At 56.8% G+C, this 15,571-nt stretch overlaps 1 protein-coding gene across 7 annotated transcripts in view; it reads left to right on the forward strand.

Moving 5' to 3' along the window:
• The window catches only part of EPS8 (EGFR pathway substrate 8, signaling adaptor), a 297,407-nt gene that overhangs the window by 57,394 nt on the left and 224,442 nt on the right, over nucleotides 1–15,571 (forward strand). The window contains exon 1 of one of the 7 annotated variants that reach the window (XM_075343465.1): nucleotides 15,062–15,118. The exons of the other annotated variants lie outside the window; for them this stretch is intronic. The gene's annotated coding sequence lies outside the window, so the exon portion shown is untranslated. Of the gene's footprint in view, nucleotides 1–15,061; nucleotides 15,119–15,571 lie in introns of those variants that run through there. 7 annotated transcript variants of the gene reach the window in all.

The following is a 15,571-nucleotide window of genomic DNA, read 5'->3' on the forward strand; positions in this document are numbered from 1 at the left end:
TCCAATCCTGCCCCCCAATACTGCTGCCCCTGATCTGTCTCTCGCCCTCCCCTGCCTCACCCCTCCAATCCTGCCCCCCAATACTGCTGCCCCTGATCTGTCTCTGGCCCTCCCCTGCCTCACCCCTCCAATCCTGCCCCCCAATACTGCTGCCCCTGATCTGTCTCTCGCCCTCCCCTGCCTCACCCCTCCAATCCTGCCCCCAATACTGCTGCCCCTGATCTGTCTCTCGCCCTCCCCTGCCTCACTCCTCCAATCCTGCCCCCCAATACTGCTGTCCCTGATCTGTCTCTCGCCCTCCCCTGCCTCACTCCTCCAATCCTGCCCCCCAATACTGCTGCCCCTGATCTCTCTCGCCCTCCCCTGCCTCACCCCTCCAATCCTGCCCCCCAATACTGCTGCCCCTGATCTGTCTCTCCCTCCCCTGCCTCACTCCTCCAATCCCGCCCCCCAATACTGCTGCCCCTGATCTGTCTCTCCCTCCCCTGCCTCACCCCTCCAATCCTGCCCCCCAATACTCCTGCCCCTGATCTGTCTCTCGCCCTCCCCTGCCTCACCCCTCCAATCCTACCCCCAATACTGCTGCCCCTGATCTGTCTCTCGCCCTCCCCTGCCTCACCCCTCCAATCCTGCCCCCCAATACTGCTGCCCCTGATCTGTCTCTCGCCCTCCCCTGCCTCACCCCTCCAATCCTGCCCCCAATACTGCTGCCCCTGATCTGTCTCTCGCTCTCCCCTGCCTCACTCCTCCAATCCTGCCCCCCAATACTGCTGCCCCTGATCTGTGTCTCGCCCTCCCCTGCCTCACTCCTCCAATCCTGCCCCCCAATACTGCTGCCCCTCATCTGTCTCTCGCCCTCCCCTGCCTCACTCCTCCAATCCTGCCCCCCAATACTGCTGCCCCTGATCTGTCTCTCGCCCTCCCCTGCCTCACTCCTCCAATCCTGCCCCCCAATACTGCTGCCCCTGATCTGTTTCTCGCCCTCCCCTGCCTCACTCCTCCAATCCTGCCCCCCAATACTGCTGCCCCTGATCTGTCTCTCGCCCTCCCCTGCCTCACTCCTCCAATCCTGCCCCCCAATACTGCTGCCCCTGATCTGTCTCTCGCCCTCCCCTGCCTCACTTCTCCAATCCTGCCCCCAATACTGCTGCCCCTGATCTGTCTCTCGCCCTCCCCTGCCTCACCCCTCCAATCCTGCCCCCCAATACTGCTGCCCCTGATCTGTCTCTCGCCTTCCCCTGCCTCACCCCTCCAATCCTGCCCCCCAATACTGCTGCCCCTGATCTGTCTCTCGCCCTCTCCTGCCTCACTCCGCCAATGCTGCCCCCCAATACTGCTGCCCCTGATCTGTCTCTCGCCCTCCCCTGCCTCACTCCTCCAATCCTGCCCCCCAATACTGCTGCCCCTGATCTGTCTCTTGCCCTCCCCTGCCTCACCCCTCCAATCCTGCCCCCCAATACTGCTGTCCCTGATCTGTCTCTCACCCTCCCCTGCCTCACTCCTCCAATCCTGCCCCCCAATACTGCTGCCCCTGATCTGTCTCTCGCCCTCCCCTGCCTCACTCCTCCAATCCTGCCCCCAATACTGCTGCCCCTGATCTCTCTCGCCCTCCCCTGCCTCACTCCTCCAATCCTGCCCCCCAATACTGCTGCCCCTGATCTGTCTCTGGCCCTCCCCTGCCTCACCCCTCCAATGCTGCCCCCCAATACTGCTGCCCCTGATCTGTCTCTCCCTCCCCTGCCTCACCCCTCCAATGCTGCCCCCCAATACTGCTGCCCCTGATCTGTCTCGCCCTCCCCTGCCTCACCCCTCCAATCCTGCCCCCCAATACTGCTGCCCCTGATCTGTCTCTCCCTCCCCTGCCTCACCCCTCCAATCCTGCCCCCCAGTACTGCTGCCCCTGAACTGTCTCTTGCCCTCCCCTGCCTCACCCCTGCAATCCTGCCCCCCAATACTGCTGCCCCTGATCTGTCTCTCGCCCTCTCCTGCCTCACCCCTCCAATCCTGCCCCCCAATACTGCTGCCCCTGATCTGTCTCTCGCCCTCTCCTGCCTCACCTTTCCAATCCTGCCACCCAATACTGCTGCCCCTGATCTGTCTCTCGCCCTCTCCTGCCTCACCTTTCCAATCCTGCCCCCCAATACTGCTGCCCCTGATCTGTCTCTCGCCCTCCCCTGCCTCACCCCTCCAATCCTGCCCCCCAATACTGCTGCCCCTGATCTCTCACGCCCTCCCCTGCCTCACGCCTCCAATCCTGCCCCCCAATACTGCTGCCCCTGATCTGTCTCTCGCCCTCCCCTGCCTCACCCCTCCAATCCTTCCCCCAATACTGCTGCCCCTGATCTGTCTCTCGTCCTCCCCTGCCTCACCCCTCCAATCCTTCCCCCAATACTGCTGCCCCTGATCTGTCTCTCGCCCTCCCCTGCTTCACCCCTCCAATCCTGCCCCCCAGTACTGCTGCCCCTGATCTGTCTCTTGCCCTCCCCTGCCTCACCCCTGCAATCCTGCCCCCCAATACTGCTGCCCCTGATCTGTCTCTCGCCCTCTCCTGCCTCACCCCTCCAATCCTGCCCCCCAATACTGCTGCCCCTGATCTGTCTCTCGCCCTCTCCTGCCTCACCTTTCCAATCCTGCCACCCAATACTGCTGCCCCTGATCTGTCTCTCGCCCTCTCCTGCCTCACCTTTCCAATCCTGCCCCCCAATACTGCTGCCCCTGATCTGTCTCTCGCCCTCCCCTGCCTCACCCCTCCAATCCTGCCCCCCAATACTGCTGCCCCTGATCTCTCACGCCCTCCCCTGCCTCACGCCTCCAATCCTGCCCCCCAATACTGCTGCCCCTGATCTGTCTCTCGCCCTCCCCTGCCTCACCCCTCCAATCCTTCCCCCAATACTGCTGCCCCTGATCTGTCTCTCGTCCTCCCCTGCCTCACCCCTCCAATCCTTCCCCCAATACTGCTGCCCCTGATCTGTCTCTCGCCCTCCCCTGCTTCACCCCTCCAATCCTGCCCCCCAATACTGCTGCCCCTGATCAGTCTCTCGCCCTCCCCTGCCTCAACCCTCCAATCCTGCCCCCCAATACTGCTGCCCCTCATCTGTCTCTCGCCCTCCCCTGCCTCACTCCTCCAATCCTGCTCCCCAATACTGCTGCCCCTGATCTGTCTCTCGCCCTCCCCTGCCTCACCCCTCCAATCCTGCCCCCAATACTGCTGCCCCTGATCTGTCTCTCGTCCTCCCCTGCCTCACTCCTCCAATCCTGCCCCCCAATACTGCTGCCTCTGATCTGTCTCTCGCCCTCCCCTGCCTCACTCCTCCAATCCTGCCCCCCAATACTGCTGCCCCTGATCTGTCTCTCGCCCTCCCCTGCCTCAGTCCTCCAATCCTGCCCCCCAATACTGCTGCCCCTGATCTGTGTCTCGCCCTCCCCTGCCTCACCCCTCCAATGCTGCCCCCCAATACTGCTGCCCCTGATCTGTTTCTCGCCCTCCCCTGCCTCACTCCTCCAATCCTGCCCCCCAATACTGCTGCCCCTGATCTCTCTCGCCCTCCCCTGCCTCACTCCTCCAATCCATCCCCCCAATACTGCTGCCCCTGATCTGTCTCTCCCTCCCCTGCCTCACTCCTCCAATCCTGCCCCCCAATACTGCTGCCCCTGATCTGTCTCTCCCTCCCCTGCCTCACTCCTCCAATCCTGCCCCCCAATACTGCTGCCCCTGATCTGTCTCTCGCCCTCCCCTGCCTCACCCCTCCAATGCTGCCCCCCAATACTGCTGGCCCTGATCTGTCTCTCGCCCTCCCCTGCTTCACCCCTCCAATCCTGCCCCCCAATACTGCTGCCCCTGATCTGTCTCTCGCCCTCCCCTGCCTCAGTCCTCCAATCCATCCCCCCAATACTGCTGCCCCTGATCTGTCTCTCGCCCTCCCCTGCCTCACCCCTCCAATGCTGCCCCCCAATACTGCTGCTCTGATCTGTTTCTCGCCCTCCCCTGCCTCACTCCTCCAATCCTGCCCCCCAATACTGCTGCCCCTGATCTGTCTCTCGCCCTCCCCTGCCTCACTCCTCCAATCCTGCCCCCCAATACTGCTGCCCCTGATCTGTCTCTCGCCCTCCCCTGCCTCACTCCTCCAATCCTGCCCCCCAATACTGCTGCCCCTGATCTGTCTCTCGCCCTCCCCTGCCTCACTTCTCCAATCCTGCCCCCCAATACTGCTGCCCCTGATCTGTCTCTCGCCCTCCCCTGCCTCACCCCTCCAATCCTGCACCCCAATACTGCTGCCCCTGATCTGTCTCTCGCCCTCTCCTGCCTCACTCCGCCAATGCTGCCCCCCAATACTGCTGCCCCTGATCTGTCTCTCGCCCTCCCCTGCCTCACTCCTCCAATCCTGCCCCCCAATACTGCTGCCCCTGATCTGTCTCTTGCCCTCCCCTGCCTCACCCCTCCAATCCTGCCCCCCAATACTGCTGCCCCTGATCTGTCTCTCGCCCTCCCCTGCCTCACCCCTCCAATCCTGCCCCCCAATACTGCTGCTCCTGATCTGTCTCTCGCCCTCCCCTTCCTCACCCCTCCAATCCTGCCCCCCAATACTGCTGCCCCTGATCTGTCTCTCGCCCTCTCCTGCCTCACTCCGCCAATGCTGCCCCCCAATACTGCTGCCCCTGATCTGTCTCTCGCCCTCCCCTGCCTCACCCCTCCAATCCTGCCCCCCAATACTGCTGCCCCTGATCTGTCTCTCGCCCTCCCCTGCCTCAGTCCTCCAATCCTGCCCCCCAATACTGCTGTCCCTGATCTGTCTCTCGCCCTCCCCTGCCTCACCCCTCCAATCCTGCCCCCCAATACTGCTGCCCCTGATCTGTCTCTCGCCCTCCCCTGCCTCACTCCTCCAATCCTGCCCCCAAATACTGCTGCCCCTGATCTGTCTCTCCCTCCCCTGCCTCACCCCTCCAATCCAGCCCCCCAATACTGCTGCCCCTGATCTGTCTCTCGCCCTCTCCTGCCTCACTCCTCCAATCCCGCCCCCCAATACTGCTGCCCCTGATCTCTCACGCCCTCCCCTGCCTCACGCCTCCAATCCTGGCCCCCAATACTGCTGTCCCTGATCTGCCTCACCCCTCCAATCCTGCCCCCCAATACTGCTGCCCATGATCTGTCTCTCGCCCTCTTGTGCCTCACCTTTCCAATCCTGCCCCCCAATACTGCTGCCCCTGATCTGTCTCTCGCCCTCCCCTGCCTCACCCCCCCAATACTGCTGCCCCTGATCTTTCTCTCGCCCTCCCCTGCCTCACCCCTCCAATGCTGCCCCCCAATACTGTTGCCCCTGATCTGTCTCTCGCCCTCCCCTGCCTCACTCCTCCAATCCTGCCCCCCAATACTGCTGCCCCTGATCTCTCTCGCCCTCCCCTGCCTCACTCCTCCAATGCTGCCCCCCAATACTGCTGCCCATGATCTGTCTCTCGCCCTCTTGTGCCTCACCTTTCCAATCCTGCCCCCCAATACTGCTGCCCCTGATCTGTCTCTTGCCCTCCCCTGCCTCACCCCTGCAATCCTGCCCCCCAATACTGCTGCCCCTGATCTGTCTCTCGCCCTCTCCTGCCTCACCTTTCCAATCCTGCCCCCCAATACTGCTGCCCCTGATCTGTCTCTCGCCCTCCCCTGCCTCACCCCTCCAATCCTGCCCCCCAATACTGCTGCCCCTGATCTCTCACGCCCTCCCCTGCCTCACGCCTCCAATCCTGCCCCCCAATACTGCTGCCCCTGATCTGTCTCTCGCCCTCCCCTGCCTCACCCCTCCAATCCTTCCCCCAATACTGCTGCCCCTGATCTGTCTCTCGTCCTCCCCTGCCTCACCCCTCCAATCCTTCCCCCAATACTGCTGCCCCTGATCTGTCTCTCGCCCTCCCCTGCTTCACCCCTCCAATCCTGCCCCCCAATACTGCTGCCCCTGATCAGTCTCTCGCCCTCCCCTGCCTCAACCCTCCAATCCTGCCCCCCAATACTGCTGCCCCTCATCTGTCTCTCGCCCTCCCCTGCCTCACCTCTCCAATCCTGCCCCCAATACTGCTGCCCCTGATCTGTCTCTCGTCCTCCCCTGCCTCACTCCTCCAATCCTGCCCCCCAATACTGCTGCCTCTGATCTGTCTCTCGCCCTCCCCTGCCTCACTCCTCCAATCCTGCCCCCCAATACTGCTGCCCCTGATCTGTCTCTCGCCCTCCCCTGCCTCAGTCCTCCAATCCTGCCCCCCAATACTGCTGCCCCTGATCTGTGTCTCGCCCTCCCCTGCCTCACTCCTCCAATCCTGCCCCCAATACTGCTGCCCCTGATCTGTCTCTCGCCCTCCCTGCCTCAGTCCTCCAATCCTGCCCCCCCAATACTGCTGCCCCTGATCTGTGTCTCGCCCTCCCCCTGCCTTCACCCCTCCAATCCTGCCCCCCAATACTGCTGCCCCCTGATCTCTCTCGCCCTCTCCCTGCCTCACCCCTCCATCCTGCCCCCCAATACTGCTGCCCCTGATCTGTCCTCTCGCCCTCCCCTGCCTCACTCCTCCAATCCATCCCCCCAATACTGCTGCCCCTGATCTGTCTCTCCCTCCCCTGCCTCACTTCTCCAATCCTGCCCCCCAATACTGCTGCCCCTGATCTGTCTCTCCCTCCCCTGCCTCACTCCTCCAATCCTGCCCCCCAATACTGCTGCCCCTGATCTGTCTCTCGCCCTCCCCTGCCTCACCCCTCCAATGCTGCCCCCCAATACTGCTGGCCCTGATCTGTCTCTCGCCCTCCCCTGCTTCACCCCTCCAATCCTGCCCCCCAATACTGCTGCCCCTGATCTGTCTCTCGCCCTCCCCTGCCTCAGTCCTCCAATCCATCCCCCCAATACTGCTGCCCCTGATCTGTCTCTCGCCCTCCCCTGCCTCACCCCTCCAATGCTGCCCCCCAATACTGCTGCCCCTGATCTGTTTCTCGCCCTCCCCTGCCTCACTCCTCCAATCCTGCCCCCCAATACTGCTGCCCCTGATCTGTCTCTCGCCCTCCCCTGCCTCACTCCTCCAATCCTGCCCCCCAATACTGCTGCCCCTGATCTGTCTCTCGCCCTCCCCTGCCTCACTCCTCCAATCCTGCCCCCCAATACTGCTGCCCCTGATCTGTCTCTCGCCCTCCCCTGCCTCACTTCTCCAATCCTGCCCCCCAATACTGCTGCCCCTGATCTGTCTCTCGCCCTCCCCTGCCTCACCCCTCCAATCCTGCCCCCCAATACTGCTGCCCCTGATCTGTCTCTCGCCCTCTTGTGCCTCACCTTTCCAATCCTGCCCCCCAATACTGCTGCCCCTGATCTGTCTCTCGCCCTCCCCTGCCTCACTCCTCCAATCCTGCCCCCCAATACTGCTGCCCCTGATCTGTCTCTTGCCCTCCCCTGCCTCACCCCTCCAATCCTGCCCCCCAATACTGCTGCCCCTGATCTGTCTCTCGCCCTCCCCTGCCTCACCCCTCCAATCCTGCCCCCCAATACTGCTGCCCCTGATCTGTCTCTCGCCCTCCCCTTCCTCACCCCTCCAATCCTGCCCCCCAATACTGCTGCCCCTGATCTGTCTCTCGCCCTCTCCTGCCTCACTCCGCCAATGCTGCCCCCCAATACTGCTGCCCCTGATCTGTCTCTCGCCCTCCCCTGCCTCACCCCTCCAATCCTGCCCCCCAATACTGCTGCCCCTGATCTGTCTCTCGCCCTCCCCTGCCTCACTCCTCCAATCCTGCCCCCCAATACTGCTGTCCCTGATCTGTCTCTCGCCCTCCCCTGCCTCACCCCTCCAATCCTGCCCCCCAATACTGCTGCCCCTGATCTGTCTCTCGCCCTCCCCTGCCTCACTCCTCCAATCCTGCCCCCAAATACTGCTGCCCCTGATCTGTCTCTCCCTCCCCTGCCTCACTCCTCCAATCCTGCTCCCCAATACTGCTGTCCCTGATCTGCCTCACCCCTCCAATCCTGCCCCCCAATACTGCTGCCCATGATCTGTCTCTCGCCCTCTTGTGCCTCACCTTTCCAATCCTGCCCCCCAATACTGCTGCCCCTGATCTGTCTCTCGCCCTCCCCTGCCTCACCCCCCCAATACTGCTGCCCCTGATCTTTCTCTCGCCCTCCCCTGCCTCACCCCTCCAATGCTGCCCCCCAATACTGTTGCCCCTGATCTGTCTCTCGCCCTCCCCTGCCTCACTCCTCCAATGCTGCCCCCCAATACTGCTGCCCCTGATCTGTCTCTCGCCCTCTCCTGCCTCACCTTTCCAATCCTGCCCCCCAATACTGCTGCCCCTGATCTGTCTCTCGCCCTCCCCTGCCTCACCCCTCCAATCCTGCCCCCCAATACTGCTGCCCCTGATCTGTCTCTCGCCCTCCCCTGCCTCACTCCTCCAATCCATCCCCCCAATACTGCTGCCCCTGATCTGTCTCTCGCCCTCCCCTGCCTCACTCCTCCAATCCATCCCCCCAATACTGCTGCCCCTGATCTGTCTCTCGCCCTCCCCTGCCTCACCCCTCCAATCCTGCCCCCCAATACTGCTGCCCCTGATCTGTCTCTCGCCCTCCCCTGCTTTCTCCCCTCCAATCCTGCCCCCCAATACTGCTGCCCCTGATCTGTCTCTGGCCCTCCCCTGCCTCACCCCTCCAATCCTGCCCCCCAATACTGCTGCCCCTGATCTGTCTCTGGCCCTCCCCTGCCTCACTCCTCCAATCCTGCCCCCCAATACTGCTGCCCCTGATCTGTCTCTCGCCCTCCCCTGCCTCACTCCTCCAATCCTGCCCCCCAATACTGCTGCCCCTGATCTGTCCCATGCCTCACCCCTCCAATCCTGCCCCCCAATACTGCTGCCCCTGATCTGTCTCTGGCCCTCCCCTGCCTCACCCCTCCAATCCTGCCCCCCAATACTGCTGCCCCTGATCTGTCTCTGGCCCTCCCCTGCCTCACCCCTCCAATCCTGCCCCCCAATACTGCTGCCCCTGATCTGTCTCTCGCCCTCCCCTGCCTCACCCCTCCAATCCTGCCCCCCAATACTGCTGCCCCTGATCTGTCTCTGGCCCTCCAATCCTGCCCCCCAATACTGCTGCCCCTGATCTGTCTCTGGCCCTCCCCTGCCTCACCCCTCCAATCCTGCCCCCCAATACTGCTGCCCCTGATCTGTCTCTCGCCCTCCCCTGCCTCACTCCTCCAATGCTGCTTCTCCTGCCCCTTGATAATATGACGTGATCCTGTACGCAGCAGGTGGAGCGCCCTGTAGTGCATCATTTGGAGCCTCTGGGGGGGCTGGTCTCTATATTTCGGGTGGTTGTTCCTGGCTGTGCAGATGCAGCTGCCATTGTCCTCCTCAGAGTGCGCTCCATTGTGTTATATTGTTGTGCTTTGTTCTGCTGTTATGACCCATGTGTGTGCATGTCAGATAAGACCATGGGGGGCAGGGGAGTACGTGATCACCCTCATACAGTGCCCCTGTTATTGGGAGAATGGGGGGGGCACACACCCGGCCTCATCCTGCACCTCCGTTATTGTGAGTATGGGGGGAGCACACGTCTGACCTCATCCTGCACCTCCATTATTGGGAGTATGGGGGGAGAACACGCCCGGCCTCATCCTGCGCACCTGTTATTGGGAGTATGGGGGGAGCACACGCCAGGCCTCATCCTGCGCCCCTGTTATTGGGTGTATGGGAAGAGCACACGCCCGGCCCCATCCTTGCGCCTCCATTATTGGGTGTATGGGAGGAGCACAGACCCGGCCTCATCCTGCACCTCCATTATTTGGAGTATGGGGGGAGCACACGCCCGGCCTCATCCTGCGCCCCTGTTATTGGGTGTATGGGAAGAGCACACGCCCGGCCTCATCCTTGCGCCTCCATTATTGGGTGTATGGGAGGAGCAGAGGCCCGGCCTCATCCTGCGCCCCCGATATTGGGAGTATGGGGGGAGCACACACCAGGCCTCATCCTGCACCCCCATTATTGGAAGTATGGGGGGAGAATATGCCCGGCCTCATCCTGCGTCCCCGTTATTGGGAGTATAGGGGGGGGAAATTACACAAATGGCTCATCTGTCTGTGTCTTGGGTGTGAAGCTCGGTGACATACCACCATCTGTCACCATGGGGTGTGGCTGGATGGAGAACGTGGGCTCTGGGTTCTTGTGGTGAGTGGGGGAGAGGCGTCCATCTTTGGCGAGGTTTCCATGGTATATATATACCTCAGTACCGTTAATGATGGCACTCCAATAATTCTATGCAATAATAATTATGCTGCCACCACAAGACGTTTCACAGGCAGTCCGGGTACCAGTTACAGATAGCATAAGGCCCTTTTGGGTTTCTGGATTCGTATATAAAGCATGAGGAAAGAAACTATTAAATTTTATATATTTAATCTGAAAATAGGCAGTGTTTAAAAAATATACAAGAATTTACAAAAAGGAACAATACAATACAATTACAGCATAGACAGTTACATAAAAATGAAAGGTATAAACGTGAAACTTACTAAACTCGTGCCATAGAAGTGACGTCTGAATTTAGGGAGGGAGGGTCTCCAAGAGAATAAGATGGTAGAATCTGCCAGCATCACCCCTTACTGATGATAAGATAAGGAGCTAGTCGCTTTTATGCCCTTAGGTAACCCCCCTCTCTGTGACCTCATTTTACAGTCTCTTGTGGGCTGTGCCGAGATTGTCACAAAGTTCTTTAATTCTAGCTTTTCACATATCTTTGCCCCTGGGCCACACAGGTGAAAGATATTAGCGTCGTATTTTATATCTCGATTTTTCATTTACATAGATACCAAACAACGCATCTAGCATGATTTTACTGGCCAATACTCATTTGTTGCGCTACCAGCAACTTCCAGTGGAGCTAGACGGTGCGCTGGGTTCAGCGCTCCACAGGGATTCTGGCAATATGCTTTTAATTTTTCTAGCATTAACGTAGTGCGTTAAAACTGTTTTGGAAGTTTTCCCTCCAATAGAACAAAGGGATCTCTTTCTATGCATGCTTTTGCTGCAGCTCTACCATCACCCAAAGTCATAAATACCTAAGCTTTCAAGCCGATCAGATAATCGTCATGACGATCTGTGGCTGATGGCAAAGAGGGGGGTAAGGACCCTTCAAGAGTTTTACATGACATCCAGCAGTACCAAAAGTGACCTGCTGACAAGGGGGCGCTAGAGAGCAGTCCGATTGTGACAAATTGGTGAACAGCTGGTGGATCTTGGGAGACCCCCACCCGGCTGTTCATGACAAAACTGGTGGCAGCGGTGGGATATAGAGCATTAGTGATCTGGTTTGAGCAATCATCCCTCTCACTTAAAACTACAGGATCCCTGCAAGAATTCTGTGCAAAAGATTTGAGGAGCAAACCCAGTGTTAAATATACCTGGAACAATACTGTACGTGTAGCAGTTACCCCCCTCCCTTCTCTCGTTTTTCTATCCTTTTATTTGGCAATTATGGCTGCGCTAACCGAAGTCTGGTACAGCCAGCTGACGAAGGACACTCTTATTGCCATTTGTAAGACCAGAGAGATTGCTGCTAATGGAAAAAACAAGCCACACCTCATTAAAGAACTGCTACAATGGGACGCAAAGCAAGTCCATTCACCCAGTGTAGATGAAGGGGAGACAAGCCAAGCCCTGGATGATGCTGCAGCCAGGGCTTCTTCTGCAGCTCCACACTAGAGCAGCGACCGGGGCATCATGGACTCCTACCTGCAGATGGCCCTACAGCATCTTCACTGCAGATGACCGGGATGGATGGCTGAGGCTCATTCAGCAATATCAAAACAGAGGCTGAGAGAGCTGAGCACCAGGCCCAAGCTGAGAGAGAGGCTAAGAGAGCGCCAGGCCCAGAGAGACCATGAATTGAAGGTCCTCCAAGCCCGGCAGCAGACATTTTCCTTTCTGAACAGTGAGTCCAATAATGCTAACAGTGTTAAGCCGCGGCCTGAGCACTTTGTGTAGGAAAAGGATGGGGACTTGGACGCCTTTCTGAAGGGATTTGAAAAGACTTGCTTGCAGTACCAGCTGCCCCCGGTACAATGGGCTTGATACTTAACCCCAGGGACGCATTTGTCAGTCTCCCTCAACAGCAGAGTGGAGACTATGAGGCTATGAAGCAGGCCCTAGTATGGAAGTATCAGCTGACTCCAGAGGTGTATCGCAAAAAGTTCCGGACCCACCAGTGTGGGCCTCAGGACAGCTACAGTAACGTTGTGGATGGGCTGTCGACCAACTTTGAGCAGTGGATCCAAAGACTGTCCATTACAACCTTTGTGGAGTTAAAAAACCTGATTGTGAAGGACCAACCTCTACATATTTGTCCTGCTGACATACGACAGTTCATCATGGACCGGCAGCCAAAGGAGGGCGTGAAAGTGGCACAGATTGCCAACACATGTGGCCAACCGTGCATCGGAGGCACGGAAGCCGTCTGCCACCAGCTGGAAAGGGGGTGAGATGACAACTACAAACCCTTCCAGCGGACCTCCCGGAGGCCCTGTCCCATCCACCAGTGCCCGGCCCCATCCACCAGTGCCCGACCCACCCCTGACACTTGCAGATGTTTTTCCTGTAACTGGCCTGGACACCTCAGCTCTGCTTGCCCAGAGAGGCAAAAAAGGAACCCCACACCCATGGTTGATGCCATCACCTCCTGGCCTACCCCCAAGTCAAAGAAGCAGGTGATGTCCTTCTTTCCTTCTTGGGTACGGCAGGGTACTATAGGAAGTTCGTTCCTAACTATAGTGCTCTTGCTAAGCCGTTGACGGAACTCCCCAAAAAGAAGCTACCGCAAGTAGTCACCTGGACAGATGACTGTGAACGGTCCTTCAGAGCACTGAAAGCTGCCCTCTCCAGTTCCCCAATCCTACAAGCTCCAGACTTCACCCGACGGTTCATAGTTCAGACAGATGCCAGTGCATTTGGCCTGGGTGCAGTACTCAGCCAGGTAAATGGGGAGGGAGAAGAGCATCCAGTGGTGTTTCTCAGCCGCAAGCTCTTATCCCGGGAAGTGGTCTACGCCACTATGGAGAAGGAGTGCCTCGCTATAGTGTGGGCCCTGCGGAAACTGCAGCCCTACCTATATGGACGCAACTTCACCATAGTAACAGACCACAACCCTCTCAGCTGGCTACACCGGGTATGCGACATTGGTAAGCTACTGCGGTGGAGCTTGGCACTACAGCAGTATGATTTTACCATTCAACACAAGAAGGGTGTTGAGCATGGCAATGCTGATGGGCTGTCCCGGCAGGGGGATGCCAGTGAGGTAGGCTTAGGAGACGATCGGCAAATCAATCTCCCATGCTACCTCAAAAAGGGGGAGGTGTCATGTAAAACTCTTGAAGGGTCCTTACCCCCCTCTTTGCCATCAGCCACAGATCGTCAAAACAATTATCTGATCGGCCTGAAAGCTTAGGTATTTATGACTTTGGGTGATGGTAGAGCTGCAGCAAAAGCATGCATAGAAAGACATCCCTTTGTTCTGTTGGAGGGAAAACTTCCAAAATAGTTTTTAAGCACTACGTTAATTCTAGAAAAATTGAAAGCATATTTCCAGAATCCCTGTGGAGTGCTGAACCCAGCGCACCGTCTAGCTCCACTGGAAGTCGCTGGTAGCGCAACAAATGAGTATTGGCCAGTAAAATCATGCTAGATGCGTTGTGTTTGGTATCTATGTAAATGTAAAATCGAGAGATAAAATATGACGCTAATATCTTTCACATGTGTGGCCCAGGGGCAAAGATATGTGAAAAGCTAGAATTAAAGAACTTTGTGACACTCTTGACACAGCCCACAAGAGACTGTAAAATGAGGTCACAGAGAGGGGGGTTACCTAAGGGCATAAAAGCGACTAGCTCCTTGATGAGGGCAGTCAGTACTGGAGGGCATCAGTAAGTGGTGATGCTGGCCGATTCTACCATCTTATTCTCTTGGAGCCCCTCCCTCCCTAAATTCAGACGTCACTTCTATGGCACGAGTTTAGTAAGCTTCACGTTTATACCTTTTATTTTTATGTAACTGTCTATATTGTATTTGTATTGTTCCCTTTTGTAAATTCTTGTATATTTTTTTAAACACTGCCTATTTTCGGATTAAATATATAAAATTGAATAGCTTCTTTCCTCCATGCTTTATATACGAATCCAGAAACCCGAAGGGCCTTATGCTATCTGAAACGGGTCCCCAGCTATCCCGAAAAGCTGGGTGGTGGCAGCGTAATTATTATTGCATAGAATTATTGGAGCGCTATCATTAAGTGTACTGAGGTATATATATATTCCATTAGCGGGAATCGGTGATATGTACATTTACCCTTGCTGTGCGACCTCCAATATTTGACATTATTAGCTCAGCAACCTCATTTTTATGCATTGTCCTGCAGTACCAAAAGTGGCCTGCCGACAAGAGGGGCGCTAGAGAGTAGTCGTGTTTGTGACAAATCAGTGAACAGCTGCAGGATATCTGAGTGACTTCCCCGGCTGTTCATGACACCGGACAATAAGTAAATAAGGCTGCTGAGCTACTAATGCCAAATATTGGAGGTCTCCCTGCATGGGTAATGTTTATATCACCGATTCCCGCTAATGAAATATATATGTACCTCGGTACCCATAACTGATAGCACCCGAATAATTCTACACAATAATTCCGCTGCCACCACCAAACCTTTGTACAGGTAGCCCGGACACCTGTTACAAATAGCAAAAGGCCCTTTAGGTTCGAATTTGTGTATAAAGCATGAGGAAAGCACTATTAAATTTTATATATTTAATTTGAAAATAGGCAGTGTTTATAAAATATACTACATATTACAAAAGGAACAATACAAAAACAGTGTAGACAATTACATAAAATAAAAGGGATAAACCTGAAACTTACTAAACTCGTGCCATAGATGTGATGTCTGAATTTAGGGAGGGAGGGGCTTCAGTAGACAAATGAACACCACCACCACTTAGGTATGCCTTCCAGTACTGACCCACGTTTATACCCTCAGGTCGCCCATCTGTGACCTCATTTTACGATATCTTGTGGGCTGTGTGAAGATTGTCAGACAGTTCTGCAATTCTACTTGTTTGCATTCTTTGGCCCTGGGCCACACAGGTGAGAGATATTAGCGTCATATCTTATATCTCGATTTTTCATTCGCATAGATACTACACACATTGCATCTAGCATGATTTTATTGGCCAATACTCATTTGTCGTGATACCAGCGATCTAGCAAAGCCAAACGGTGCGCTGCGTTCAGCACTCCGCTGTGATTCTGAACATCTGCTTTTCATTTTTCTAGGATTAACGTGGCACCTAAAAACTGTGTTCATAGTTTTTCCCCCCAAAAGAACAGAGATTTCTTTCTCTGTACATCTTCTTCTCAGAGGTTTCCATGCCCCTGGTGGTAAATACCAAAACTCTCAGGCCGATCAGATATGACCGTCATAGCGATCTGTGCTAGTTGCTGGGGAGGTAAAAGGAACCTTAAGTTTTAACATGACAGACCATTGACGCCTTTATCCATGGATTTCGTTACTGACCTACCTTTAGTCTTCGGGAACAC

Source organism: Anomaloglossus baeobatrachus, chromosome 4, assembly GCF_048569485.1.
Source record: "Anomaloglossus baeobatrachus isolate aAnoBae1 chromosome 4, aAnoBae1.hap1, whole genome shotgun sequence".
Taxonomy (NCBI): Eukaryota; Metazoa; Chordata; class Amphibia; order Anura; family Aromobatidae; genus Anomaloglossus; species Anomaloglossus baeobatrachus.